This window comes from Lissotriton vulgaris, chromosome 2_1 (genome assembly GCF_964263255.1).
Source record: "Lissotriton vulgaris chromosome 2_1, aLisVul1.2, whole genome shotgun sequence".
Taxonomy (NCBI): domain Eukaryota; kingdom Metazoa; phylum Chordata; class Amphibia; order Caudata; family Salamandridae; genus Lissotriton; species Lissotriton vulgaris.
In genome coordinates, this window is record NC_141687.1 from 394,194,760 (window position 1) to 394,221,371 (window position 26,612).

General features: G+C 48.5%; 1 protein-coding gene across 1 annotated transcript in view; it reads right to left on the reverse strand.

Moving 5' to 3' along the window:
• The window catches only part of TMEM237 (transmembrane protein 237), a 205,692-nt gene extending 181,761 nt beyond the window's left edge, over positions 1–23,931 (reverse strand). The window contains exon 1 of the mRNA XM_086955256.1: positions 23,870–23,931. The gene's annotated coding sequence lies outside the window, so the exon portion shown is untranslated. The remainder of the gene's footprint in view (positions 1–23,869) is intronic.
• Positions 23,932–26,612: the final 2,681 nt, after the last annotated feature.

Sequence of the window (26,612 nt, forward strand, 5' to 3'; positions counted from 1 at the left end):
ATCAACAAACTGCACAATACATTTCTCAGAAACGTTAGGTCGTATCTTTAACATGTCTGAAACCAGAGGTATTGCACATGTATTTAAGACTATTTTTTCGGGACTGTTAGCACCCTTTGAAGCAGTCCTGGGCATTTTTCCTAACTTTGTCCACTCTGTGTTCGGCGGCCTGCCTCTCATTTTGGGACTCGTAGCTGGGATCTTATTTTTTATTCCTCCTGCTCCGTTATGGCACAACCCGCCACTACCGATACCCAAGTCAGCATGGAAAATGCGCTCCGGGTCATGAGGTATCGTGAGAGCATAACACAGATCCTTGGCTTGGCTCGTTTGAGAGATCTGAATACCACATGGTTCCTGTCATTCAGACCAATCTGGGAAGATTCCATCTTACCTGTTCTACGATGCCTGCTTTGTGGAGAGGAATGCGTGTTAGATGTCTGTCTAACACTACCATCAGTTATGCCAACAGATGCTGAAGCATTACTGGGTCCAGTAACGGCTCATGTGTTGTGTTGCCCCCAACGGCTACCAATCCTGATGACGGCATTTATTGAGATCTCACCGGCAAATCTAACTGGAGGTGAGATACGTGGACCAACAGGCACACAGGTACCATCTGATATGAACATTGCTAACGCGGCTGATGCTGACAGCGATGCTTCGCATCTGTGCACAATTGACCTTTTCAATGAAGTAGTCGAACTTTCACCTACTGTGGTAGACGATTTCTTGCCAGCCTTGATGACTTAATGTTTTCTCCTGACACTGAGAATAACTAGAATTAGCACAGTGTTCTTTCGAACTCTGAAATTCGACCTTCATTTTTTCAAAACAAAAGCTACCAAGTTTGAGACTCTATTTTTATGACAGATTTATTTGACTTTTTCCAAAAAACAAAACGAACTTTGGCACAAAAAAAGTAATCTTCTTAAAGTAGAACTACTCTTAGAGAACAAGAATTCCTTGAACACTTCCTAGAAACAATATTAGCCTAATCCACAAACCAAAACAGTTTGTATATTCTGCTATGGGATGGTCTCGACCTTTTTCTTCTGTAACTAAGAGCCATTTCATGAATGTCATTTTCGTGATTCATTCAGTATCATTGCTAATATCATAATATATGCTTACAATGAAGTCATTTCCCTTAAATGTGTACTATACAAAATGGTTATTTTTTCGTGTGCAACCATTTCAAAATGCATTTTATATGATTTTTTGGGGGTTGTAAACACATGCTCTAGATCAGTGGTTCCCAAACTTTTGACTCCTGAGGACCCCCATTGAGTCACCACTGGAAGCCGGGGACCCCCAAGCAATTTGTATGAGTTAAATTTCAAACATTAAAACAGTAATTTAAAAAAATACACACGTGTGCACACAAAACAAATACTCAAAGCACGAAGGATTTTGGGGCCAGATGTACGACTATTTCATTTAGCACCTCGCAATTGGCGACACATTGCGAGTGGCAGATTGCGAGTCGCTAAATGAAATGTACAACAGTGTGTTTAACACTGTTTGGGATTCCCAATGAGGTCGCAAATTGCGAGGTTCATTAATATTAATGAGCCTCTCGCAATTTGCGAGCCCATTGGGAATGCCAGCCCTCCCAGCGATGGTGGCCTGCTGGGCTCTGCAGGCCACCATGTCTCGGACTGCTTTTAAATAAAGCAGTTTTTTTCAAAAATGCAGCCTGTTTACCATGCATTTAAAAAAAAAGAAAATAAAACGTTTTCATTTCATTTTCTAAGGGCAGGCAGAGGTCCATGGGACCACTGCCTGACCTTAAAAAATAAATTTGCATGCATTTGCAAAGGGAAGGCGTCCCCTGGGGACCTCTTCCCATTTGCGAATGCATTACCATCTACTTAAAGTAGGTGGTAATTGTGGCTGTTTTGCGACCGCAAAACATTTGTACATGGTTTGGAGACTGGCTATTTGGAAGGGAATGCCCCGTCCAAATAGCAAGTTGCAAAACCTATTTAGAGAGCGCAAACAAATTGCGACTCGCGAAATAGGCTATGTACATGGCCCAATAGGTTTTTGTATGTGCAAACGGGTTCGCGAACCCATTTGCGCATATAAAAACAGATCGTACATCTGGCCCTTAGTATTTTATATTGAAGTAATAGTCCCTCTGTCACATGTATTTCATTTGTTTCATAGCATCTCTCATACCATTGTAGGATGTCAGAGCACTTTCCATCACACACATATACAGACCTTGAATCATACATGTAAATCAGTGTGTATATAAAATGTTTTAAGAGTGCTTGGTCTGAAAAAGCACACACTCAGGATTCAGAACATAACACAGTGGCTAGCATTGACTTTAACATTAAAAATGTATTTCCACCCAAATATATCTTTTTAGCAGAATCAGGATAATGAATAACTGGGACAAAATATAAGTTACTAACTGGTACCATGCAGTTTGCAAGCAGCTCTTTGATGACAGTTTATAGGTACCTCTGCTAGTTTACGATTGTCACTTATGAAGTGCACAGTAACAAAAGAATTTCTGTGACAAAAGCAGTAACCACGAACCTAGGCACATAAAATACTGCTTTTTAAGATGCATGTTACACGTTCTTTGCAGTAGGCACATTAACCCTCTGTGCTACATTAGTTGAAATCAAAGCTGCCACTGAACAAAACTCTCTTCGCTCTCCAGCAGGTACATTAATCACTGGCATTCTCTTGACACTTTTATTGTCACTGGAAAGCTGCTAATCATACAAGAACTGTTTCTGTGCTTTTAAAACTGTTGCCTAACGACCCCCTGGGTATGTGTCATGGACCCCTGGGGGTCCGCGGACCACAGTTTGGGAAACACTGCTTTAGATCATGGGTACTAACACACTTTCTCTCGGGGGCCAAATTTACAGTGTGGTTTGTGGCTGAGGGCCGCACCGGTGGGGGCGGGGTCAGAGGAGGGGGGTGGGGCTAAAGCAAACAAAAATTGTGACCATGAGGTTAAACACAGGTCCCTGCAGCAGACACCTTCGTCCACTGAGCCACCAGACCCAGCATACACACATCTTTCTCTCTCTCCCTCCTTTTCTCTCTCCCTCTCTCTCTCCCTCTCTCTCTCTCCCTCCCTCTCCCTCTGTGTCTCCCTCCCTCTCTCTCCCTCTCCCTCCCTCTCTGTCTCACTGCCTCCCTCTCTGTCTCACTCCCTCCCTCTGTGTCTCCCTCCCTGTCTCCCACTCTCCCACTGTGTCTCCCTCCCTGTCTCCCACTCTGTTTCCCTCCCTCCCTCTGTGTCTCCCTCCCAGTCTCCCTCTCCCTCTGTGTCTCCCTTCCAGTCTCCCTCTCCCTCTGTTTCTCCCTCCCTGTCTTCCACTCTCCCTCTGTGTCTCCCTCCCTGTCTCCCACTCTGTTTCCCTCCCTCCCTCTGTGTCTCCCTCCCTCCCTCTGTATCTCCCTCCCTCCGTGTCTCCCTCCCTCCCTATGTGTCTCCCTCTGTGTCTCCCACTCTGTTTCCCTCCCTCCCTCTGTGTCTCCCTCCCTGTCTCCCACTCTCCCTTTGTATCTCCCTCCCAGTCTCCCACTCTCCATCTGTGTCTCCCTTCCTGTCTCCCACTCTCCCTTTGTGTCTCCCTCCCTGTCTCCCACTCTCCCTCTGTGTCTCCCTCCCTGTCTCCCACTCTCCCTCTGTGTCTCCCTCCCTGTCTCCCACTCTCCCTCTGTGTCTCCCTCCCTGTCTCCCACTCTCCTTCTGTGTCTCCCTCCCAGTCTCCCTCTCCCTCTGTGTCTCCCTTCCAGTCTCCCTCTCCATCTGTGTCTCCCTTCCAGTCTCCCACTCTCCCTCTGTGTCTCCCTCCCAGTCTCCCACTCTCCCTCTGTGTCTCCCTCCCCGTCTCCCACTCTCCCTCTGTGTCTCCCTCCCTGTCTCCCACTCTCCCTCTGTGTCTCCCTTCCAGTCTCCCACTCTCCCTCTGTGTCTTCCTCCGTTCCTCCTTCTGTGTCTCCCTCCCTCCCACTGTGTCTCCCTCCCTCCCACTGTGTCTCCCTCCCTGTCTCCCACTCTGTTTCCCTCCCTCCCTCCCTCTGTGTCTCCCTCCTCCCTCACTGTCTCCCTCCCTCTCTCTCTGTCTCCCTCCCTCCCTCTGTGTCTCCCTCCCTGTCTCCCACTCTCTGTTTCCCTCCCTCTGTGTCTCCCTCCTCCCTCCCTGTCTCCCTCCCTCTCTCTGTGTCTCCCTCCCTCTCTCTGTGTCTCCCTCCCTCCCTCTGTGTCTCCCTCCCCGTCTCCCACTCTCCCTCTGTGTCTCCCTCCCTGTCTCCCACTCTCCCTCTGTGTCTCCCTTCCAGTCTCCCACTCTCCCTCTGTGTCTTCCTCCGTTCCTCCTTCTGTGTCTCCCTCCCTCCCACTGTGTCTCCCTCCCTCCCACTGTGTCTCCCTCCCTGTCTCCCACTCTGTTTCCCTCCCTCCCTCCCTCCCTCTGTGTCTCCCTCCTCCCTCACTGTCTCCCTCCCTCTCTCTCTGTCTCCCTCCCTCCCTCTGTGTCTCCCTCCCTGTCTCCCACTCTCTGTTTCCCTCCCTCTGTGTCTCCCTCCTCCCTCCCTGTCTCCCTCCCTCTCTCTGTGTCTCCCTCCCTCTCTCTGTGTCTCCCTCCCTCCCTATGTGTCTCCCTCTGTGTCTCCCACTCTGTTTCCCTCCCTCCCTCTGTGTCTCCCTCCCTGTCTCCCACTCTCCCTTTGTATCTCCCTCCCAGTCTCCCACTCTCCCTCTGTGTCTCCCTCCCTGTCTCCCACTCTCCCTCTGTGTCTCCCTCCCTGTCTCCCACTCTCCTTCTGTGTCTCCCTCCCAGTCTCCCTCTCCCTCTGTGTCTCCCTTCCAGTCTCCCTCTCCATCTGTGTCTCCCTTCCAGTCTCCCACTCTCCCTCTGTGTCTCCCTCCCAGTCTCCCACTCTCCCTCTGTGTCTCCCTCCCCGTCTCCCACTCTCCCTCTGTGTCTCCCTCCCTGTCTCCCACTCTCCCTCTGTGTCTCCCTTCCAGTCTCCCACTCTCCCTCTGTGTCTTCCTCCGTTCCTCCTTCTGTGTCTCCCTCCCTCCCACTGTGTCTCCCTCCCTCCCACTGTGTCTCCCTCCCTGTCTCCCACTCTGTTTCCCTCCCTCCCTCCCTCTGTGTCTCCCTCCTCCCTCACTGTCTCCCTCCCTCTCTCTCTGTCTCCCTCCCTCCCTCTGTGTCTCCCTCCCTGTCTCCCACTCTCTGTTTCCCTCCCTCTGTGTCTCCCTCCTCCCTCCCTGTCTCCCTCCCTCTCTCTGTGTCTCCCTCCCTCTCTCTGTGTCTCCCTCCCTCCCTCTGTGTCTCCCTCCCTGTCTCCCACTCTCTGTTTCCCTCCCTCCCTCTGTGTTTCCCTCCCTCCCTCTGTGTCTCCCTCCCTCCCTCTGTATCTCCCTCCCTCCCTCTGTGTCTCCCTCCCTCTCACTGTGTCTCCCTTCCTCCCACTGTGTCTCCCTCCCTGTCTCCCACTCTATGTTTCCCTCCCTCCCTGTGTCTCCTTCCTTCTCTCCCTCCCTCTCTCTGTGTCTCCCTCCCTCCCTCCGTGTCTCCCCCCCTGTCTCCCACTCTGTTTCCCATTCTCCCTCTGTGTCTCCCTCCCTGTCTCCCACTCTCTGTTTCCCTCCCTCCTGCCCTCTCTCTGTGTTTCCCTTCTCCCTCCCTCTGTGTCTCCCTCTCTCCCTCTCTGTCCTCTCACCTGTGTGTGTGTGTGTGTCAGCCCTCAGCCCGGGCTGAGGCAGCTTCCCCAGCCGCGCGCACACAGCCGCACCAAGTACTTCATAGGTCTTTAAAAGACCATTTACATGTTAATTAGGCTTTGTTAAATTTCACCTCTTAGGCCCCTGCAGCTCCCCTCTAACAATCACTGGAATCACCCGGGCCCCCACAGAGCACAGTCTGAGTCCGAGCTGCTGCAGCTGTATTTGCGAACACTATTTAATTTATTTAATTTTAAACACAGGTGTCTGCAATGTCCGCGGGCCGCCCAGGAAGGCTTGCCGGGCCGTACTATGAGTACCCCTGCTCTAGATTATATGTTTTAGTGCTTGAACTTAGATGAACATGATAAAGTGGAGTGGGTGTTATGTATCATTTTAGGACCCTATTGTAAGTTTCCCGATTCATGCCCTTATATAGGAATAAATCACCATCCCCTAGATGCATCAAGAATCCATTTTGCGATTCCTTCTTAGCGAAAAATAAGGATTCGCTAATAAGGAATAGCAAAATGCTATGCATGAAGAAGTCGCTTAAGAAATAGCGATTTCTTAAAATTCCTTAATTGCGACTCGCAAATTGCGAGTCGCAATTAAGGAATACCTCCCCATTTTCAATTAGAGAATCGCAAATTGAGATTGCAATTTTAAGGGTGCCAAGGTGTCAAAAGGACACCCTGTTGCACCCTTGTAATCTGCATATGGGTACATCTTGCACCACAAATGCCCTAAGGGCATGTCTGTGTGTAAAATGGAACTTTGAAAAATGCACTTTAGTGCATTTTTCAAAGTTTTTGCAAATTACCATGAAGTTCAACTTCATGGTAATTTGCGCCCCCTATTAGCGAAATTGCTAATTTTTTAACTTTAATGCATTGCATTTAAGGAATTTCAATTTGAGATTCCTTAAATGCAATAGCAATTTAAGTAATAGCAATTTTGAGATTTCTTAAATTGCGATTTTTGCATTTGGGATGATGCATCCCAAATGCAAAAATACCGTCGCAAAGGGGCAGATTCTGAGAATCTGCTCCTTTGCGAGCGGATTTTAGCTTGATGCATCTGGGCCCATATACTATATTTAGGCATAGCTCATGCAGTCCAAATACGGCAGGGCTACTTCCACTAGTTCTGAAAATCCACAACGAGTTCTTGGAAAACTCAGCTTCAGCAGCTGGGGACTTCCCCTTGCTTGAATATTGATTTGTCCAAAGAACTCATGGAGTTTTGAAAGAACTGAGACTTTTTTTTTGTAAAAAGAACTGAGACTTTTTGATGACGTTAATATGTCCAACTGTACGTCAAAATCGGCACCTTCAAGCTATAAATATGCCAACATTCGCCCAAGCAAACACACGGTGGTTTGGAGCAGTTCGACTATCTACTTGCTCGACTACACGCCCTGCATCAGCAAGTGCCGAAGGAAGCCGACCCTCCTGCAGACGCACTGAGAGAGACGCTGTCTTTTCTCCGGCCGAGAAATCCAGCTCCAGTGTTTCCAAGCTACTCTTGCGGGTTGTTGGGAAATCGAGTCCTGAGCCTGACCTTCTCCACTCTAAACTACGGTACGGAGCTGATTAGACCCTTCGAGAAATCTTGAGCAGATTCTTGGCAAAAGAATACTACAGTTATGCTACACCTCATTTACTTCTTCCCTAGTACTAAGCTTAGGTTAGGTACACCGGGTAGACGTATTTTAGAAGCACCAGTAACTTTTAGCCTCTGTTATCTATGTATGTATTTATATATGGTTTAGGAACCATACAATGCTCTTACAGTATTATTTTATTCTACTATTTATACTGTATGCATTATATTTCACAAACAGTGTTACGATTGTAACAGTTCATTTCTTATGCTTGAGAAAGAAGACTGTTCAATAAATCCTTTTATTGAAAACGCTCATCTTTCTACTTTCTCTGTACCTCTAGTGAAACGAAGCATACACGATTGACTGAGTGAAATATCGATCTATTGTTTCCACGATTCTGAAGATACGTTTTATTTTGGGGACACAAAGTTGTCATGTTTATGCGGTTGTCAGAGACTAATTCCTTCTTGTGAATTCGAGAAAGTTTCTAGTGACCTCTGAGCTAGCTGGCACACACAATTAAGTCTAGTATATTCGATAGAGACCTAGTCTACCTCGGTCCTACGTCTAATCTGGTTGGGTCCCAACGGCATGGAAACAGGCAGTGGTACTTCCACTTAAGAAGAAACCACAGATTAGCATCACCCAAATGAGTAACTTACGGCCTATCTCACTTCTTCCCTATATCGCCAAAATAGCGGAAAAATTGGCCAACCAACAACTCACGGCTTACATTGAATCCCAACAACTCTATCATCCCACTCAGGCGGGCTTCCGTGCTCTCCATTCCACGGAGTCTGCTCTACTCTACTCCACGGAGATGCTAGATGCTTCCGCGTGTGGATGAGGGTCAAACTGCGGCACTGATTATTTTAGATCTCAGTGCCGCGTCTGACACTGTGGCTCACCACACTTTGCTTCAGCGCCTGAAAGAGGGAGGAGTCATTGGCAAGGCGTGGCAATGGCTAAAGTCCTTTCTCCTTGGTCGCAGTTTGTGTGTGGAGCAGGGGCCCCATATATCCAGAGCTATCGCCCTGAACCAGGGAGTTCCCCAAGGCTCCAGCCTCAGTCCCACTTTATTCAACCTCTATGTTGCCCCAGTGGCATCAATCGCGGAGAAACATGGGGTTGCTGTGGTGACCTACGCAGACGATACTCAGCTGGTTGTAGCTCTTCCGCAGCCAGCTGAGCAGGCAGCTAGTCAGTTTAAATCCTGCCTCCAGGACCTGGCCAATTGGATGTCAAACAACTGTCACGGAGAAAACGGAGACAAGACGGAGGTGCTTATCGTAGGCAAGTCTCCGTCTGTTTGGACATCCGCATGGAGGCCCCAGACTTTGGGCCCTTTACCCCAACCTAAAGATCAGGTCAAGAACTTGGGTATATGGATGGACTCGAAACTATCTTTCGAGTATCATACTAGACGTGTAGCCGGTACTTACTTTGGCATTCTCCGTTGTTTGAGAAAGACGCTTGATCTGCTCCCAGTGTCAGCAAGGAAGGCCCTGGCCCATGCCCTGGTTACTTCCAGGCTGGACTACGAGAATGCCTTATATTTGGGAGCTAACGTGAGATACCTCCAACGACTGCAAGGTATCCAAAATGCTGCTGCAAGCCTAGTACTGACGCTGCCAAAAAGATCTTCTTCCAAAAAGGCCTTGAGGACGATTCATTGGTTACCAATTAAAGAGCGTGTCCAGTTTAAGATCCTGTGTATAGGTCATCGGATCGCTCATGGTAAGGGCCCTAGCTTCCTGCGGAATCTACTCACATTGTATAAACCCACTAGGCTCCTCCGTTCGGAGGGCATTGGGTTAATATGCATCACGAAGACCAGCAGGGCCAGGATGGGCGGCAGATCCTTCCGCCTCCTGGCAGCCCGAAGTTGGAACACTCTCCCTCTCAGACTCCGGATGGAGCCGTCCGAAAAAGTTTTCCGTAAAGAACTCAAAACACACTTGTTCCCCAAGTATTCATTTGTTTTTTTTCGTGAGCTGTACTAGGGATCATATAGGCCACTGAATAGCGCGGGGACACACTGGCCAGTGTAACCAGGCGCTCTATAAACTCAGTATAAATAAATAAATATAAATATAAATATAAATAATATATACTATTCCAATGTGCAGAGCCTATTGGGAATATAGGAACTACACTACACTGGAAATATGCATTTTTTTAATTAAACTTTTTTATTGAGTTTGGCATACACAGAGCATTACAATCAATTAAACCCCCCTCCCTCCAATCTGTCATATATCGCAAATCAATTCAGGACAACAAAGAAAAAATTCCCCTCTTTGGTCTATACACAGCCATTCAGCCAACAACCCAATACAGGGCAGGCGGCGGACCTAATAATATCAACTGACCCGATTTTCAAAGAGGGCACTCTTCTCCTCGCCATTGTCTCACTAGCTCCCCTTAGTGTGCTGCTCGTTGCCCACCATACAGACAGCCACTCTACCCCTCTATACGTATGGATCCTGGTGCCCCCACATGTCTCTAGTTCTCTACCAGAGCTACTGCGTAATTTCTGCTGCTGAGGTAAGAATGGACACACCCCAAAAGTTCTTGGGACAACGAGTGGGGGGCAGTAACTCCCTGTAGTTCTCCGACTGCGTACAGCAGTAAAGCATGTCGTGTGCCCAGCATTTAGGTGTAGGTGCAGGACCTCTCATCCAGCAACATGCGATCACTCGCCTGGCTGTAAGCATCCCCATGTCTACTAGTCGACGAGCTGCGCTGTGCAGCTTCCTGGAGTGTCCTAGTAGTGCCAGCGCAGGGTCTGGGATAAGATCAATTTCTACAATGTTACTTATGTCAGCAAAGACCTTCTCCCAAAAAACCTGCACACCCGGGCACTGCCATGCTAGGTGTAGAAAGTCCGCGTCCGGTGCGCGACATCTCTCACATTCCGCAGAGGTCCGAAGGCCATACCTGTGGAGTTGTTCTGGGGTGTAGTACACCCTATTGAGGAACTTGAAGTGCACTAGTCTATGTCTGTCATTCAGAGATATCCTTCTAGTATTAACACACCAATAACGCCACATGTCATCGTCAATATCAATCTGCAAGTCTCTTTGCCAAGCCAAACGTGCCTTCGTATACTGGTGTTCCCTATGCGCCAGGGACAGCTTATACAGAGTAGATAATAACTTCCGGGGGATTCTCAGTCTTTATTACGTGTGTGAGTTCCGGAACTTCCGGCGGTTCCGCCAAGTCGTCTCCCAATAGCTCCACGAGGGCGCTACGTACTCTGTGGAATTGGAAGCAAGTCAACAGGGGGGCATCCACACCGCTTACAGTCACCTGATCCCAGGTTTTGGCCGTACCATCCTGGAAAAGGTCCCCCGCAGCTTTGATATTAAGCTTGTTTAGTGAATGTATCACTCCCCTCTCTTTAATAGGGGACAACCACTGGGTCCATTCAACTGACATTATGGGCGAATAGAGCAACGCCCCTCCCTGCAATTGCAGAAGGCAGTGCTACGCATAGTTTGTTGCTGTAATGGAATCTAGGATTCCGGTCCTACGATCCACTGATTTAAAGATTGTTGCCGGGAGCGAAAGCGGACTCGCAAATAATGTTTCCATGCGGACATGTGGAATGCGGCTATCACCATGTAGCCAGGTGTGTAAATGAGACGCTTGGGCCACTCTGTAATAAAGTTCCAAGTCTGGGGCACCTAGCCCGCTCCATGCTATAAGGTAGTGTGAGTAGCGACCACTTGGCACGGGGCTGCTTCCCTGCCCATGCCAATTTAATCATAAGCTGCATCAGTCTCTGAAAGAAGATTTTGGGCAGCACTATCGGGATGGTAGCAAATAGGAACAATAGTCTAGGCAGCACAACCATTTTCATGATTGATATTCGTCCTAGGAGCGAGAGCGGGAGTCTGCACCAGGCCTCCACATCATCCTCAAGTTTGCTGAAGACAGTACCATCATTTTCTCTGAACAATATTTCAGAGTCGGTATGAAGTTGCACACCCAAGTATCTAACTGAGTCCGTGGTCCACTGTAGTGGGTATTCAATGTCTATGTTCTGAGTTACCGGGGTGAGCGGAAAGACCAAGGACTTCGTCCAATTAACCTTCAAGCCCGAGAGGGCACCAAAGTGCACTACCTCTCTTAGCACCGAAGATAAGTTATTGTCAGGGTCGCGAACATATAACAATGTGTCGTCCGCATACATCGAGACCAGTATCCTCTATGTAGGGAATCCAATGCCTTCGTTGCCATGGTACTCTCGTAGCGCACATGCCAATGGTTCAGCCACTAGGGCATATAGCAGCGGCGACAGCGGACGGCCATGTCTAGTCCCCCTACATATGGGGAAGGAGTCGGTAACCAGGTTACCAAGGCGGATTCTGGCTCGCGGGCTGTTGTACAGAGCCCCTACCATTTGAAGGAACGGTATCCCCAGGCCCATCCTCTGTAGCACCAGGCGCATAAACGGCCATTCCACCGAGTCGAAGGCCTTCTCCATGTCCAAGAACACTGCAAGTGCCTTCCGGTCCTGCTTTATGTGCTGCATAGTGCCTAGGACTGTGCGAATATTATATATTAGGTTCCTACTGGGGATGAAGCCAGCTTGCTCCGGTGCGGCATCCAAAACTGCTAGCATTGTGCTTGGAGGTCAAATTCACAATCCTTGCTGATGCATGTAATAAGATACAGCTAGTAACTGGAGTAGGGTAACCTACTTAGCAAATGTTTTAGTGTCCACGTTGAGCAGTGATAGAGGTCTATACGAGCTGCACTCACCCGCGCCTTGCCCGGCTTCAGTATTGTGACCAGAAGAGCCTCTCTCATTGATTGCGGCATGCGGCCTTCTACACAAATATCATCAAATAACGTCGAGAGGTGCGGGAGCAGTTTATCCTGCAACGCCTTATAAAAACCCACCGTGAGCCCATCTGCCCCTGGGGCGCTGCCATCACACATACCCACCAGGGCTTCAATGATTTCATCTTTCTCTATAGGGGAGCATCAGGAATTCCCTGTGTGTGTTGGTCAATGAGGGCAAGTTGATGTGTTCGAGATATTCGAGTATGTCATCATCAAGAGCACCGCTTTCGGATGAGTACAGCTCAGTGTAAAAGGTCTTGAAGGTCTGTGCTATGTCTGTTTCGTCCGTTAAGACTACACCCTCTCCCGTTTTTATTTCCGTCACTTGTTGCTGTCCCCTCTACCCGCTCAAAATTCTAGCCAGGACTGAGCTAGGTCTCTCTCCCTCCCCCTATGTCCGGGCCGATGCATATTTCCCCAGGTGTTTAACTTCTTTGTCAGCTTCCTCATGGTATTCAGTCAGAAGTGACTTTATCTCATCGCCTATTGCAGTGTCAGAGTGTCTTCGCTGTCTCTCCTCCAATAGCGCCAATTGCCGCTCTAATTCCGCCAGTCTTTGTCTAATGGACTTGAGTACACCCGAGTGTTTTGACATAACTATACCCCTTATGTAGACTTTGAAAGCCTCCCATATCACTTGGAAGCTGTCGACGGAGCCTACGTTAGCCTCAAAAAAGGTATCAATAGCCACAGCTAGCTCTCCTCGAAACAGCGGGTCTAGGAGGGAGTATGGAGGAAACCGCCACGTGAACGGTGGAATGGTCTTCCCTGGGATAGCCAGTACCAACAGCACTGCTGAGTGATCAGACAGAGTTCGTGGGAGGACCTTACAGTCTCGCACCTGTCCAAACTTGGTGGAGGATGCCAGCCAGTAGTCTATTCTGGTATGAATATCATAGTAGGCCGAATAATGAGTGTACCCACCCTGTTCAGGGTGCCTCACTCTCCATACATCGTCTAAGTTCAGACTGGTGATCACACTTTGTAGGGTTAGCGCTGCCGCCGCTGGCCTACGAGGGGGACCAGCGGATCAGTCCAGAGCAGGGTCGTGCACTAAGTTGAAGTCCCCCCCCCCCACAGTAGGTGTTCTGTGCCATACTCTCTAGCTATCGCGGCTAGAGCTTGGAAAAATTCTGGGAATAGTTTGGGCCGTAGGCGTTAATTATCACAAATTCCATCCCCTGTCCTTAGCCTTTTGAAACAACAAATCTACCCGCCGTGTCCGCCCTCATAAGCTTGAGGGTAAGTTTCGATTTTGGGTTCACCCAGGTTAGCACTCCTCTGGCATGTGCCGTGAAGCCCGCCGCAGTTGTATTGCCCACAAGCCCCCTGCTGTGTAGCATTCTGCTCGTTGTCGGCAGGTGGGTTTCCTGCAGGAGTGCCAGGTCAATGTGTTGTCGCTGTAGGTAGCTAAGAACCTTCCTAATTTCCTGTTATCGTTCAGCCCACGAACGTTCCATGTGAGTGCCCTAAGTTTGGGTATCAGTGTGGTGTTGTCTTGGTCAGCCGTGTTTGCCATGGAGGTTAACCCTGAATTTTCTGTAAACGTGTGACCTATGTGTGTCTCTGATCTGTAGCATGCTCAAAACCAAAAATCCCCAGTAAACGTTCCCAACCCAAAGCTCCCACCACCCCCCACCCACAGCAGACCGCCCCCAACAAGGCCTCGCAGAAACAACCCCCACGCCCCCTCCCCCCATCTCCATACCCCAACTGTTCGACCTCCCGCTGGTCAAGCAGAGTGCATTGCACGCGGGGGCCGAGGTTGCCAGACAGCAAGCAATTGATTAGGTTACACAACTTGCCGGTTACCCTACTCCAGTTACTAGCTGTATCTTATTACATGCATCAGCAAGGATTGTGAATTCGACCTCTAAGCACAATGCTAGCAGTTTTGGATGCCGCACCTAATGTTGTTGTCTCCCCCTCTCGCCCTATCCACCCATCAATCCAAAAAGAGTCAGACATTTGACAAATGTCCCCGCGTGGCTGTCCACGGCAAACACCATGAAATCTGCAAATACCTCACCCACGGTCGGTCCTCCTGGGACAGCATATCATTGTTCTCGGTTCTCCGCCGATCTCCGGATGTATCAACCCCAAGCCGCCATGTACTTCTCTTCCAAGAGCCAGATCACTGTGCTCACTGTGCCTCAGTCACTCCACATAGTCTCGCCAGGTGTGCAAGGAGCTAGGGTCACTCCTGCTCGTCCAGCTGACTGGGCTGGTCCTTGCCGTCCGATGGTTTGTTGGCTTCTCTGCGGTGGTCCCTAGACCATCCCTTCAGGGCCTGCTGTAAAGCCTTAGGGTCTGTGAAAAGGTGGGAGTGCCCCTGCCGGTTGACGCGCAGTTTTGCAGGATACAGCATGGCATAGTCCAGTCCAAATTCGCAGAGCTGTCGCTTGAACGGGACGAAGTGCCTACGGGCCTCCTGCACCCTTGCAGTGAAGTCAGGATATAGTGAGATCTCTGAGCCCTCATATTGTAGCGATCTCTTGTCCCTGGCTATCCGGAGTGCCACGTCTCTGTCCCAGTAGTTGAGGAGCTCGGCGACAATGGGACGCGGCGGGGCTCCCGGACGCGGTCGAGGGCCCAGCGAGCGATTCGCACGCTCAACCACAAACATCGGGGAGAACACGTCTTCACCCAGGAGAGTAATCAGGAGCTTCTCAATGAACTTTTCTATGGTACCCGTGTCATATAGATATGCCTTACCTACACACTGTGTTAAGTTAGCACAAGCTTATTAGGAGCTTAATATGTTTGTTTGTATTAGCCAAGATACTGCGCTTGAGAACCCTGCATTAGAAAATAAACATTTCAAATGTGCACGCATCCTCATTTACTCCTCGTTCTGGATTGATATGTTGGTATTACGAAAGAGTGTTCATGTGTTCCACGTTACCTGAGTTGTTCTAAGTCCATGTTCTGGTTTGTCTAAACATTGGGAGTGTGTAAGAACCAATGAGACACTGTTGCTAGTCTGGTAGGGGATTTTTGGGTACTAAGGTGAGTTTTGGGACACCCTAATTCACTGAGGTTCCAAGTCTCTGTGCACAGTTCTGTGTGAGAACAGAATCCCTGCGACATGGCGCCCAACCGTTGGTGGTCTTATTACATGAAACTTGAGTAGTGCAATATTCAGTCCTTAACCCCTTCACTATTGCTTCCGGTTGGCGGTAGTGTCGGACAAACCTACCTATGTTTAAATAGGTCTTTTCAAGCTTGATTCTTTCAAAACGGTTTCCTTGAATTACTACCCAGTTGTGCTACATAGTTTTCTTTGTACCTCTTTCTTTCTGTGTCACTATTGCCGCGGTGGACATTCCGCAACATAGTCGCATTGCAGTGCGCAATCATTTGCAGACTTATAATGTTCCCGTGGATGGCATGGCTGTGATCATGGTTGTGAGTGCAGAGGTGGCTTACCCGTACGAGATTTTTTACTCATGGGTGACCTTCCCGGCTGTGAACGCAAATAGCAATGTGTTTGAAACGTACACTCCCACTGCTATGCCGCAGGAGTATGCTCCGTACAGGGCACAGGAAGTTCCAATTGACGCGTGGCAGCACAGAGTTTGGTTTAATGGTGCCCTGTCCCACTCTTTGACAGCTCCGAGGTTAGGTCCCTTGTCCATTCCGGGAGCGACTTGGCATGTTTTGGCTGGATTTACACCTCATCCTCAGCACGGGCGTGTAAAGTTGCTGAGTTAAGACGACTACATGTAGTTGCAATTAGCGTGATTAGGTCGTTAGTGCAATACATAACCCGTAATCTCCCGGGCGGGGCCCCAGGTGGTGCGGCGCTTCTTGCCGGACAGGGCAGAATGAAGCTTAGTCCTGTAATGGTCAACGCTGTGATGGGCAAGCGTCCCCAGGATAAGGACGATTTTCCTTTCTGGCTTGCCGAAAAGTTTGACCAGCTTGAAGCTGTATTTCCTAACACGACTCCTGGTGAAAAACACAGGATTCTGACAATTAGCATGCCAAAAGACTTGACCCCAGAGATTAGTGACTGTGAGTCGTGGGGAAAGTCCTTTGCGGCAGTGTATGCGAGGTGCTACGGCACTCAGTCTATGACTGTCCTTCCGACGGTCATTAAGCCTGTTCAGGATGAACACGGACCTGAGGCGGCGGTTGAATTGGGTATGCGCCTATGTGGCTCCTTTGACGTAGTTTCCGATCTCATACTTGCAAATGTCAAGGGAGATGCAGTGAACTTTCAGGTGTCCAAAGCTTTGCAGGCGGTTCCCGATACCGACAAACCCCGACAGTTAACGTGGATTATTATGGCAGCTTATAAGACTGTGGGCCGCAATAGCGTGGGTCTCAAGCCTTTTTCCACTAAAGAGAAAAAGCAACCCCGAGCGCAGAAGTCTGAAACGGACGAACAGCCCAAGACCAAGAAACAAAATTGGCCGAAAAAACAAAAACAGGGTAAAAAACAACAGCAGAAACAGGAGTCTCGTCCTGCATCTCCATTGCCTGCATCGACAGAACGTATTTATGACTTGCGCAATCGCGCGAAGATACAATCACCTGCTCGTTTTCAGGTTTCTGATCAACGCTCTCCTCGCTCTTTTCAGGATTCATCGGCCTCATCGACCGGTGGAGGAGGAGGCGGTAGAGGTCGGGGTGGCCAGCAGGGACGCAACCAGCCCCACCCGAAGGACGGTAAAGGCAAGAAGGACGATTCTACACCGAAGAGACCCGAGTTTCAGAAAAAGAAAGTCGCCGCTTTATCAGCGAGATAGGCCACAGATAGTGAGAACGCAGCTTCGGAATCAGACATGGGCTCTGACCTTGCTGGACAGTGCAGCGGAGATTACCATTGTGCGACAGGACCTGCGTCCGCTGCTGAAGGTGACAACGACTGACCGTTATGTTGTTGTGGAGACAGCTGACACTAGAGTAGCTCCCCTGATAGACTTTATGAAATAGTCCTTTTGATTGAAGGTGACATACAACGTACCATAAAAGGGATATTTTGGGAAAATCTTACAACTACCTATGACATTTTGTTAGCGGAGGCTGACTGGCCCCCACCTTTTGTGCTCGCAGCTCCAAGAGGGGAGGAGGTAATCCTCCCTAGTTTCGCGCACACTGTCTCGAAGGAGCATGGGCTGAATTTTGCAGAAGAGTGGGCTAAGCCTTAGCACCGACTCTGTACCGTACACACTGTGGTTGAGATAAATGTTCCCCACACCACGAGATCCCTTTACGGTCTATGCCACAGCCTCAACCTCAATATCCCAGTATGCGAGAAGCTAAGGCTTCCGTTGCGGAAATCCTTGAACAATTGGAATATCAAGGCGTGATTGAAACTTGTGTGCTTTCTTTCATTCGATCTTTTCCAGCCTATTTGGTGGATTTCCCGTTTTACTGGCACTGGCGGCAGGCGTTCTTTGGCTGTTTTGTCTCATTCAAAATGGATGCACATCCTGTGTTTCAAGACGAGCTGTCACGACTGGCACTGTTTCGCAACAGAATGCTTGAATACTATGGAGCTCTGCCACTCACCACCTTAAGTGCAGCTTATGGATTATCGTTTTGATTTTCCTATTTTACATGTGTCCAGCCTGTCTTTCATTGCCTGAGTTGCGATTTCAACTGGGCCCTGGATTTGTGTCTCTGCAATATGGTGTACCCTGAAGTGGATTATAACCAGCTCATGAGCCCCTTAGTTGCTCATGAATTGTTTTGTTCTGACGGAGGGATTATGGCCTTTGCAGCGATGCATGGAATACTGGGTCGTTGGAATGTGTTTGCGGCGCAAGATTTCTTGGCACACAGCTTCATCGAAAGCCCACCGAGTTGCCCTCTGATGGTACTAGAGGCTCCGGTAATTGAAGAGCATGTATGTTCTTTCCCACTATGAAATTGGATGGCTGAACTTTTTTCGGATGAGAACAGTGACTTCCTATTGGAGGCTGTTGCTGCTTATTTTGCATATTCGATGTTAGGATGAACTTGACATTGAGCATTTTTTGTTGTTTTCTTTTTTTAGCATATGCAACATTTTTTACATCCCAGGCTTATTGACTTTACTTGAGCCGAAGAATAGACTTTCTTGGTTATGAGACTTTGGTTTTTGGGTGGAAAATTGTAATTTTTTCACTGACAAATTTAAAATGACTGTCGTTCTTGAACTCTGCATTTCAAAATTTGCCCCTTATCTTATCTTAGCTTATCTTATCCGTGCTCGGATCAAGGGAGGGTGTCATATAGATATGCTTTACCTACACCCTGTGTTAAGTTAGCACGAGCTTAATAGGAGCTTAAACGCCATTTTGCCTTTCTGCTGCTTCTGCACACGGCACATATTGTTATTTTAGCTTTGAGCCTAGTAGAGTGTTTTGCTTCACACGAGAATAATATGTTGTTGCTTCGGTATCAGCTTTGCTTGGTAAGCTATGTCTGTACAGTGAGTGCCGAGGCCTTCAAGGATACTTCAACACAGTGGTTGTTGTGAGGTCTGATCTTCGCACGTTCTAGACATAATATACATGCAGCTGCAGCAAAACTCTGGCTTTAGGCGCGTATAATATTGCATTGCACAGAGACTACAGACACACTTGATGATGCTTCGCATGCATAGAGCTGGTGGAATATGATGTGATTCCTTTCCACTAGGATCAGAGGTATGGGACCGCCCTGCTAAAACCCAAAGAGACCTTTTTAGATATAATATAATATACTAGAAAGGGAGGGTGAGATTTAGGCGCAATTTAGCCTTCTTCCCTCTAGCATTTTAACATGCTTTCTCCCTTTGTATTCTATGGACTAGTAACTATGCTGATTACTTTGTTGCTTATAATATGTTTGCTTGTATTAGCCAATATACTGCGCTTGAGAACCCTGAATTAGAAAATAAACATTTCAAATGTGCACGCGTCCTCATTTACTCCTCGTTCTGGATTGATATGTTGGTATAACGAAAGAGCGTTCATGTGTTCCACGTTACCTGAGGTGTTCTAAGTCCATGTTCTGGTTTGTCTAAACATTGAGAGTGTGTAAGAACCAATGAGACACTGTTGCTAGTCTGGTAGGGGATTTTTGGGTACTAAGGTGAGCTTTGGGACACCCTAATTCACTGAGGTTCCAAGTCTCTGTGCACAGTTCTGTGTGAGAACAGAATCCATGCGACACCCGTCTGTGTCGACTCCGGAAGGCATGTGATGCGGAGGTTAGAGCGACGAGAGTGGGCCTCCAAGTCTTCCGTTTTCTCCTGCAGCGATTGCATGAGTTTCTCTATCTTCTTGTGATCCGAGTCCAGCTCCATTTGTGCTTCCTCAACCTCCGTGAGTCTTCTCTCGGACATATCTAATCTTTCTGCGTGTTTGTCCACGCGTTCCGTCATGCGGTCCATCCTGTAGGTGAGGGCATCGATCTTGGTGCCTATGGATGACATGCTACCCTGGCGGGCTTTTTCCATGGCTAAGAGCATGGTTTTAATGTCCGTGTATTCAGTGTTGTACGCTCCATCAGCCGATATGGCCTTATCTGCGCCCGAGGCCTCCTGAGACTTAGAACGGCGTTGTTCGAAAGCGAGCTTGCTCTGAGTCTTGTTGCCCTTCCCCATGGCGCCTGACGGGTACGAGGAGCCCGGGCAGCGCAGCCAATCTTTCGTGCACAGCTCACGTAGGATCCGCGCTGGCAAAACTTTCAGTGTCGCTTATTGTGGCCCGGAGTCGTCCCAGCCTCGCCTCTTCAATATGCTGCAAATCTGAACCCTGTATCACCCCCGGGTTCGCAGCGCCGCTCAGTATCGCCCACTGGACGGGACCTCTTCTAGTTGGCGCTGTCGCAGAGGGCTCCCAAGGTCCAAGATCTTATTTCACCGTGGGCCGACCATGTAGGCCCAGTCTTGGTAGGCAGAGTCTCACCCCCTCGCTGCAGGTCCTCGCGGCTCGATTTGGCGACACCAGACTTCCGCCGAGCACTCTCCGGGTGTTCGCGCGCGAAGGGTCTGCACGCACAGGCACGCAGCTTGGATCAAGGCTGCATTCAAGGACGCGGCTCTGCGGCCTCTCTCGTCACCGGCTGCACCTCTCGCACTCTCCGTTGTTCCTGAGCCTTATCTCGCATGTCGGGTCTCCGCCGCTTGCCCACACCATTAACCAGTCAGAGGGGCATAGAATCTCCCACAGGTAGTCGCACTGATGCAGGATAATTCAGGATAGATGAAACAACAAAACAGAGCTACGGGCTCACGCGGCCACTATGGTTGCCGGCAAGCTCCGCCCCCCTGGAAATATGCATTTTTAACATTTTAAGTAGAAATAGCACCAAAAAGCTAAAAAAGTGCCAATGATAGTCAATGGTTGCAGTAGACCGGGACCTATGTGCAATTTGAGGCTCAACGCAATGGAGCGAAAGTCGGACAAACAAACCAAGGTCGTATTGGTCAAAGAGTTTACCTCATGACCTAATCCTGTAAGTCCCATTCCACCACAGGAGTACACTTCTGAAACCCCCCAGGACCTCAGGGGTGGTGGCACTTAGAGGCTCACAATGTGCCAGGCAGAGGCCAATAGCAGGGTCCTGTTACTAGTGGTCTGCTGGGTACATCCAGCAGACCACTACCATCTTGTAGCTTTTTGTATCCCTCAAGCTTGAAAGGAGATAAGTCTTATGAACCTTGCTCTCTACTTCTTTGACCGGCAAAAGGGAGCATGTCCGAATCTAAAGGGCTCCACTCAGGTTACAGACAACAGGTCCAGTCCTTTGATGATCTTCCGCAGTTCCACAAAGTGTCTAAGTGGGTGCCTGAAGGTGCCACATTTATGACTGGCACAGGTTAGTGGGTGGGAATTACTTTGAAGCATGCTCTAACCAACAGGGCAAAAGTACCTGCTGCCAACCTACTCACTTTGTGTATTTTCTAGATGGTGAATGTTTTTGGCAACACTCAACTTGGGCTCTGAGGGCTGGGATGTGTGTGGAGAGTGTGCTCTTAGTAATCCTAGTGTCTTTCCACATCAGTCAATAAAATTCAGTATGAAGCAGGTACTGTCCCACAATAAACTCAGAGACAGAAGTTTGGTAGGATAAAAGCAGAGCCCTTCAGCAACCAGACAATGGACCTATAAGAACGGTCCTGGCATCATGTTCAATGCACTTCCAAGGGTGCCCCAATGTTTATATGTAAACCCGGAGACAAAAAAAGTCTGGTAGAACAAAAGCAGAGTCATTCAGCAACCGGACAGAGGATACACAAGAATTGTCTTGGCATCCTGTTCTCTCCAGTTTAAGGGTGCCCCAAATGTTATATGTCAACCCAACAAACCGGTCAAGCAAGATCTGACACGGAAGCAGGATTTGACGCTGTAATGTAATGACAGTTCTTATCCTGTATATTCAGATGCGTTATATCTGCCCATTCAAGTCAGACTATAGTTTGCTCTTGGCAGGCATTTCACAACTATACAACACTAATTAATGTTGGGAGAAGCTAGAGACCAAATGTTAAATATCGTCTAGGAACTTCAAGCAGAGAAAATGTATCTTTCTAAAAGATATATATCCTTAATATTCACCATTGAATTGGATTTTATTAACCATTAAAAATAGCAGTTTAATTATTTGTCTAGCTGCTCCCTTTCCCGAGATACAATATTAGTATATTAAACGTACCCTGGCTTTCTACACAGGACAGTTAGGCATCAACAGTAAAAATAGCTTTGGGTTTCTAGTCACTGTAAGGATAAGTTAACTTTACATTTCCACATGTCATACATCCATGCACCCTGCCATGTGGGCTACAAGGCCAACATAGGAGTAACTTATTCATAATCAGAAGGAAGGTTTTGACCTGTCAAAAGGATTTATTTTGACAGCACAAATGAAAGTTTTTACACTGCTACAGCCAGTTTACAATTGTAGATTTGAACCTATGTTTGAACTGCCACTGCAGTGGATAGCACAACAGTGCTGAAGTCCTCAAATGGGATTTAACTTACAGGCCCTGGGAATATTTTGTATAATTTAGTAGTGATTTCTAGGCAAGTTAATTATATCAGTTAGGGGCATTCCAATTCGACCATATTTAAAGAAGGAGCAAAGACATTGTTTTATTGGATAGCAGGGGTAAAATGTACAGAATTATAAAGCCACCAAAAATGTTGAGCCCAGCAAAATGCAAAAAAATCCAGGCTGGCCACACCGAAAAGGCAGATTTCCTACAGAAAATATGCGCTGTCCTACCCCAGTCTCCTCAAAGAACACAGAAAAAAGCTTCCATCCATGCTAACACTTTGCTGAAGGACCGAACTGAATAAGGACCATGCTGCAAACATTCAGGATGCATAACCAAAGGGGAATGAAAGACTACACCAAATGTTTAAGGGTAACATGCATCAGTCATACAAGTAAAAACAACATCTAAACACCATGTCCAAAGCCTTGAAACTGCCAAACAAGTGAAGATACCAGGACACCCTTTCTAGCCACTTCTAAGGTGGTGCATGTATGAGTCACTAATTACTACCACTACCAGTGCTCGCCTTTTCCTGGGCTATAAGTGAGTATCTCATCCAGTCCAGCATTTTGCTTTCTAGGAATTGTCGTTGTTTGTATGAATATAAAATGAGGACTAAAGGTTTCAGAACGCAAAGCAAGAAATTGCACTGGATAAGCTACTTATGCTGGACCTTGGCAGTGGCATAGCTACCAGTGGTGCAGCTGGTGCAAAGGCACAGGAGCCCTGGAGCTGGAGGCCGGCCAGCCAGCCCTGCACCGCCTTAAATTAATTTAAAGGCTGCCTGTTCACATTATTTCAAATACAGCGTTCCCATAGAGCCTGGCTCTGTGTGGAAAAAGTAACAGAATGGAATAAGCAAATACGGGTCAGAAAGAAAGGCGAACTTGACAAGAGAAGAGGAAGAGAAAGGGGCCAGAATTAAGAACATTGGAAGACAAGAGAGGAAGAAGATAGGGATGAGTATAACGAGAGAGAGAAAAAAAAGGTGATGGGGAAGAGAGTGTGAAAGGAATGAAGGTGAGGAGACATGGATGGAGTAGCGTGAAGAAAATGGAGGTGGACTGAGAAACTTGGAGACCCATTAGCAGGGTTTCATGTATAATCAGTGCAGAAGGTACAGTCACATCAGTGCCCAGGGATGTGATAGGTCCCCTGGAACTCATTTAAATCAGTATTTTAATACCGAACCAGAGGCCAGGTATCTTGGGCTTGGATTAGGGGGTGTGACACTCAGACTAAGCCAACGGACCTCAGAAACTTGAGAGATTTACACTAGACAAATCCCATATGTGTGCAATTTAACAGTCAAGATTGTTTGCACGTTGATACATGTAATCCTAACATGATAAACATGCCTACAATTTTAAAGAAATGCAAAAAAATGATGACGCTCAGAAATTGTAGAGTTCTTAAATGTAGTTAGCAAGACCACCTGTTTATGTTAGACACTGGTTTATTCGCGCACACTTTATATTTAAAAAACGTAATTAAAAACCTATTGAACAAAAATCTCAACAGTATTTAAGCCTTAAAATAATGGACAGTTATGCAAAGCTAAATGCAGAACTTTTAGTTCCGATGTTTGACAGTAACAATTCCCAGGAGAAGCCATTGGGTAGTTTGCCATCCCTTTCACATGCGATGTTGCCGGGGGGCACTTGATCCTACGCTACTGCAGAGAGGGTGCTTCGTAAATATAATTTGCTCTTACCTGCCTCCTCTCCGACGCTTCCATATTTTTAACCCGTATCTAGGATACAAACAGCCATTTCCAAACAAACAAAAAAAAGGATGGCGCAACCGGCCTACTTCATTTGACAAAGAAAGTGGCCACCTCACAGTGGACCTCAATACGGCATATAGCGTCCATATAATAATGAACAATCAGTACAAACATGCTAACCTATTTTCAAGACATTTGATATACTATAATTCATTTTAATGTATTTCTTATATGTATTTTAATTTTTAATCACAGAATAACAAACGTTAAAAAACGCAATAATTAAATTATTTTTTTACTGGAATTATTTTCAATTACATAAATAGTTAATAGTGAAATCACAATACTGCAAAAAACAAACTCATGACAACACGCCTAACAAAGCTACCCATGAATAAAATAGTAAGAATTTACGTATTGAAAAGGTTGCTTTCGTTTTACAGCATTTTAGCAAATTAGGCGCTGGCCTCACAGTCCCTTTTCTGTGTTTAGTGTTAGAGACTAGCGCGCTTGTGAAAGAGGCTGAAAATGAAAAGCAGTTTTTCACCAGGCGTACGTACCGAGCAGCCATCTTGGGGAGTATTGTGTTAAGTTAGTGAAGTAGAAAATAAAAGTAGGCATCTATTGCTTTTCTTCAAATTCACATAATATTGTACTTTTGTTTACTTCGTTCTTCAAAGCAGTATCTATTACCGTCTGTTACATAAACGCGATCTCCAGACTATTTCCCTGCAGGAAAACGGTTGAGTGAGACCGAATTTGCAAGGTAGGACACTGGGTAGGTCTCATTAGGAGGCGTGGAGGGTTGTTCCCATTAGAGGATTCGGAGTGATCTTTTAGAAGCAAGGCATGAAGTTTGGACAAATTAGTCCTCCCAAGCAGTGGGTAGGTAGCTAGTTGAATCAGCAGCACTTTATACAGCTCATCCGGCTAAAGTTCCTTGCAACAGTCATCCCTTTGAATGACAACATTCTCCTTGTCAGCAGACATACACAACAAGCACTCTGCCGCACACCTGCCAATGTTTCAGATTGCTTGCATGTGATATGGTCATAGCTTCCGTGTAGTTATGAGTGACATTCAACGACCAAATGTGTGACACTATACTAATCGCAAGCAAAATCAAGCAATGTCGATGGAAACAGATAAACATCAGAAATTACACCCATTAGAGCAACGAGCAACTCTAAAAAGATCTTAAAACTGCTGGCAAGGTAGCAGTGACTGCGGGCTGACCGACACGTCCCCGCAGGGGACCCTCATAAGAGGGCGGCCCCCTTAGTGCCACAGGATGGCACACGGGGCAGCCTAGTGTTCCGAGACCCCTTTTAGGGTCCCGCTTGTCACTTCCAGCCGGGGTGGGGGGCGGGGAGAGGTATAAATTCCTCCTCCGCCCACCTGGCAGCCTCTCTGTCCCCCCCCTCCCTCCAACGAGGACTGGGGAGGCCCTAGGCGCTGCCCGTAGCGGCAGCCCGACAGTGGGGTCGGGAGGTCAGCTCCGGGGGGGGGGGGGGGGGGAGAGACTAAGGCCGCGGCACCCCTCCTCAGGCCAGCCTGTGAGGGTGTATCCGTGGGCCTCTGTCACGTGTAGTAGGGGACAAGGTCTGTGGTGGTCGTGTCTCCCGGAGGACTCGGGGCGACCACGTCCGCCGTCCTTTTCCAGCAGCACGGTTGGGGAGGGTTAGGGTAGTCTCTGACCCCGCAATTCACCCGTCTCACTGCGAGGGAGACGGACCCTGTTGCACACCTCTAGCGTGTGTGCCTGCCGCGGGCCCGTTGGTGAGCCCCCACCTTAGTGTTGGCACGGTGGGGGTGGCTTTTGCATGGGCGGGGGGCGCGATGTTACAGCCCCCGTTCAGCAGCTGCGAAGGGGGTGCCACGAGAGGGTGGGGGCAGAGCATCTCTTCCTGTGCCTGCCAGTGTTTCCGGGCACTAAAGCACCCGGCATGGGCGGCTCTGCCTTCGTAGCTGCGGGGCCCGGCCCGCAAGGGCAAGAGGTGCAGGGAGCCTTTAACTGGGTCGGCTAGCCTCCGTACCGTTGGCAGACGAAGCAGCCAGGGTCCAGTTTCTGGGAGATCCGCACCTGTGGTGCGCCCTGCTAGCAATATGCAAAGGTGCACCCGACAAGTGGTGTCTTCCTGCCCCCCGCAGAGTGGGACAGCCGAGGGGGAAGGAGATAGCAGGTCGTGAAGCACCCTCCCCCGCCATGTTTTGATAGCACAGCAGGGGTAGTGGCGCATAGGCCACGTCCGCTTGGGGCACCGTGCTTACCGGCGGCACTGGGGCGGATTGCTGACGTTTGCTTGCAGTCCCTACACCAGAGGGACTGGGTCCTCTCCCGGGTGTGTGGCTGTTGGGTCCCCTGCCTCGTGGGCTTTGGGGGCCCAGGCCAGACTAGGCCGTTACGATGAGGGGGGTCAGCCAAGCCAGGCTGCTGCTGTCACCAAAGATCTCCGGGGTCCAGTCCCCCCCCAGCAGGCCTTCCCGCCACCCACTTACACTCTGCATGCGCACGAAGGTATGTGAGGGGGGCATGACCACGAGGTTTCCCAGTGACGGGAGAGAGGCGGCAGTCTCGGGGAACGTCTGCGGGGCCTCAAATGCGCAGCCTTGTTTGTCCGCTGCCGATGATTCCTACAGCTCCAATGATACGGGGTTTCAATTACCCGTTGCATACTATGAGCTACCAATAAACATTGCCAATAGTTTGTTCAAGTAATTACTTCCTCTG